The 4,380-nt window shown below is 35.7% G+C and overlaps 3 non-coding genes across 3 annotated transcripts; all 3 read left to right on the top strand.

Moving 5' to 3' along the window:
• Positions 1-457: 457 nt before the first annotated feature.
• Trnae-cuc (transfer RNA glutamic acid (anticodon CUC)) lies at positions 458-529 on the top strand. The gene has a single exon. It is a non-coding gene; the product is annotated as a tRNA-Glu (tRNA).
• A 1,309-nt stretch (positions 530-1,838) lies between these two features.
• Positions 1,839-1,910, top strand: Trnae-cuc (transfer RNA glutamic acid (anticodon CUC)). The gene has a single exon. It is a non-coding gene; the product is annotated as a tRNA-Glu (tRNA).
• Positions 1,911-2,979: 1,069 nt separating this feature from the next.
• Trnae-cuc (transfer RNA glutamic acid (anticodon CUC)) lies at positions 2,980-3,051 on the top strand. The gene has a single exon. It is a non-coding gene; the product is annotated as a tRNA-Glu (tRNA).
• Positions 3,052-4,380: the final 1,329 nt, after the last annotated feature.

Raw genomic sequence — 4,380 nt, 5'->3', positions numbered from 1 at the left:
TTTGCAATTTTTACTTTTGTGCCTTGGCGGGCAATAATAAATGTGTTAACTCATGCGTAAAGTTTCCTTTTGAATTAACATACTAACTTGATAGCCAAGTAAATTACTTTTAATGTGGTATATAATTCATTGATTTTCATCAAAATCTTCTATGAAAAATATGAACTCGAAAAAGTGTTTACTTTCTTTTCTTTTCTTTTCTTTTTTGCTGAGTGTATTTAAGTGAGAATTTTATTACATCTATACATTTCTCTTAGTTTATAAAAGAAAAAATATAGCTTCTTTTTAATCATTGGGTTCTACACAGTCTATTTACAGAGCTATGACAAGCGCTATATTATACGTACTGTATACATACAGAGCCGATTTGTAAATGTGCAAGACTCCTGCGTGCTTCTCTTGTAAAAGACATCCACAGTTCAATAAGCAAATTTGTTATCTGTCATGTCATGTGAGATCCCATATGGTCTAGTGGTTAGGATCCGGCGCTCTCACCGCCGTGGCCCGGGTTCGATTCCCGGTGTGGGAAGCACTATATTTTTTTTTTTCTTTTTCTGTATATTTTGGTAATTCGCTTTGACTTTCCAATTTTCTCTTTTTTTCTGCTGTCAATGGCTGTGAAATTCAGATTATTGAAGGAAATTCTCGGAGGCTCTAATATATTCAGCCTAACCTTCCATGTAGGCATAGTTGGCTGTTATTTCCTTTCATCATTTTTTTAATCACTGTCTTGTCCATCTTTCTATCTATAGGTCTGTGCTTTATTCATGAAGAGAATACATTTCACTTTAAGAGAAACATGTGATTATGTATTTTAAGAAGAACATATTCTATGTGTATATAAAAAAATGTAGTTTATCTTTTAGTATAGGCCCTAATATCTGTCTTTCCTTCTTTTCCCCTTATTGTAATAGCACCCACTTTTAAGGCTTACAAGCATCACAGAAGAATAAACAAGAATTAACAAACAAGTTCCGAATAAAGTGGGAAACGCATGAGATTCATTGTACACGAGGAATGGGTATAAGGTCCCCTCCCCCCCCCCCCCCCTTCTTTCGCGGCACATAGCGGCTCTTTGTTAGGTTGTAGAGTTAGATCAGATGAGACGAGACCAATACATATAACCGATGTTCGGCTGTTTGAATATCTTTTCTTAATACATTTTTGTATTGGTCAATCATATAACATGGAAAGAAACATTATGATTTAATCATCATGCAATGGCAAAGTCTAGCGAAAAGAATTGTTTCTATCCCTCTCTCTCTCTCTCTCTCTCTCTCTGAAAGCAAAGCACATAATAAATATTTCTTCCAACGTAATGAGTATCCAACCCAAGACCTGATCTAGTATCAATTATAGTAATAACTCTCCACACGAATGGTCCAGTCACCAATGGCCCATGTATTCTTCCAGTGATACAATATGTTTGAATTTAGCAGTATATAGGAATATCATCATTATATCTGAATTTCAGACTGCCGATGAAAAAAGAAAGCAAAGAAATATATATATATCAGTGTGTATGTATGTGCTTATAACATCAACAAAACTTGCGAGTCGGTTTACTCGACTAAAAATGAAACCAAACCAGAGATGTACTTCGTGATCAGTATACATTATGGTAGTCCGAAGAGGACCAAGAAAAGTATCATTCTCAGTCTAGCAACACGGATACTTTACCTGACATGATGTGATCCACGCTCTACGTAATGCATGCAGGCGATGCTTGAAAGCAGAGATTAATTGCGCAACGCTTACTGCAGCAAGTCCCATCCCGCAAGCTCAGTGTATTATTATTAGACAATGATTCGGCCAAGTTCAACGACAAATGTGTGCAATCCCATATGGTCTAGTGGTTAGGATCCGGCGCTCTCACCGCCGTGGCCCGGGTTCGATTCCCGGTGTGGGAAACACAACTTTATTTTCTTTTCTTTCTTTTTTTACTTTTTCTTCCTTTTGTTTTACCACATTTATGAATTATGTTGTTATTATGATTATCGATGTTTTTGTAATTAGAATCATTATCATTATTATTACTATTATCATTTTCATCATTATCGACTATCATCAACATCAATATTATCATTATTATTCTTAGTGACCTTCTACTTAGTATTAAGACAATTATACTAGGCTACATGTTTCATTATTTTACTGACTTGCCCTTTCGGTGAGCTATTTAATCACAGTTATATAGTAAAAGACAAACAATTCCTACGCCTAAAGGTTTTACATTAAAGGGCTTTAATTGGTAATAATTGCATAACCCGGAGAGCATTAATATTTGTGGCTCACTCATTCTGCATTTGAGAACGTATATGCAAGAAATTCCCCAACTGGTAGACCAGGCATTTCGTTGATGATAGCATGCACATACAAAGAGGGTTTTAATGGTATAGTCAAATGACGTTAATGACGACAATGACGTTATCATGACAGTTGGTCATGGATGTACACGTGGCCCTTCGCAAATTGGTTTCACAGCGTTTTGATAGCTATAAAGTATATAATGGATGAGTATACGTAATTGAGCGAATCAGTATTGGAGTATTTTAGAAGTTTTCAGATTTTTTTAATGGGAGCTGATTCAACAAGAGAAAAAGTGAACATATAGACCTTTATAACATTGAAAAGCACTGTGTAATGTAAACGCGAGATGGATGCGCAACTGTAAGCTGATGAATGGAGCACGTCTTGTCGTCTTTGGACTGATTAGGTGAAAGAAGAGTACAGAGATGTCATCGGACGTACATAAAAGTCATGCTCTGTGTATTCATGGTCTTTGTTATTCAGCTGTGTAATTGACCTCATGTCACGTGATAAGCCGCTTGAAATTCTTCCTCAGTGATTCATTTCCTGTTGGCTTGGACCAGCTCTCAACTCCGTGTACGCTCTGCTATTTTATCAACGAGTGATGAGGTCACCGAGAAAAGAAGAAGAAGAAAAAAATATTTCACCTGCCCGATAGTTCCCGCGAAATCCCATATGGTCTAGTGGTTAGGATCCGGCGCTCTCACCGCCGTGGCCCGGGTTCGATTCCCGGTGTGGGAAGCACTGTATTTTTTTTTTCTTTTTCTGTATATTTATGGTAATTCGCTTTGACTTCCCGGTTTTCTCTTTTTTTTTCTGCTGTCAATGGCTGTGAAATTCAGATTATTGAAGGAAATTCTCAGAGGCTCTAATAATTATATTCTGCCTATCTCTCTATATAAAAAAAATCGAGTGAAAATATTCACTCCTGAAGAGGTGAATACAAAAAAGAGTGAATTTGGAGTGAAATTGGAGTGAATTTTGAGTGAAAACGTTCATTTTCACTCGTTTTGGAGTGACCTCAGGGATCACTCGAAGATTATGGAGTGATCTCTGAGGTCACTCTAAAACGAGTGAAAATGAACGTTTTCACTCAAAATTCACTCCAATTTCACTCGAAATTCACTCTTTTTTGTATTCACTCCTTCAAGATTGAATATTTTCACTCGATTTTTTTTTTTTAGAGAGTAACCTTCAATTTAGGCATATTGATTAATTCACCTGTTGGCTCTTATTTCCTTTCTTCATTTTTTTTTTTATCACTTGTCCATCTTTCTATCTATAGGTCTGTGCTTTATTCATGAAGAGGAACATATTTTATTTTAAGAGGAACATATTCTACATAATAATGTGTATAAAAATGAGGTTCATCTTTGTTAGTAGGCCCTATAGAATATCTGTCTTTCCTTCTTTTTCCTTCTTTGGCCTGGGTTCGATTCCTGGCTTGGGAAATGTGTTCTGTTTTCCTTTTTTGTTCTCCTTTTTTCATTTAAAATGTAGTTAAAAAAATGAGAGGCGCAGAAGAATAAGAATGTGTTTGAAACTGCATGGAATAAACTGTTAGTATGTTCGCCCTTTACGTATATGACTGTGTGAACGTGTATGTTATGTTATCTTAATATTCAGCTTTGTTGAGTATCACATCGATGTTTCTTCGTGCATTTACACTTTTATCAAATATTTTGTATCCATCCATATATTTATCTATATAATATTATATGTATATCTACACGGATCGATATATACATAGGCCTATTGCATGGCTCGACACTAACTTTTTTGTTTGGTGGCCCGATGGGGCCACCGAAATCCTAAATTTCAAATTTTTGGTGGCCCGAGAGAAAAATTTGGTGTCCCGAAAAAAAAACAATAAAAAACGTTAAAAGTCCTTTTTTTCATGAGTCAAATATTTAAGATTTATGATAGTAAGAATTAGAAGTTGGACATATCTACTCATAAATAAACTTCAACAAACTCGCAACACTCACTCTCAGGCATTCATTCAGTCCTTTTCATCCATCCTTTGAACAAATTTAACTGCTAATTTCCGGCGCAAAAAGTTACGAATTT

The sequence above is a fragment of the Diadema antillarum genome, unplaced genomic scaffold, assembly GCF_040938485.1.
Source record: "Diadema antillarum isolate AM-2024a unplaced genomic scaffold, OU_Dant_1.0 seq00002757_RagTag, whole genome shotgun sequence".
Taxonomy (NCBI): domain Eukaryota; kingdom Metazoa; phylum Echinodermata; class Echinoidea; order Diadematoida; family Diadematidae; genus Diadema; species Diadema antillarum.
This window is presented reverse-complemented; position numbering and strand designations above follow the sequence as displayed.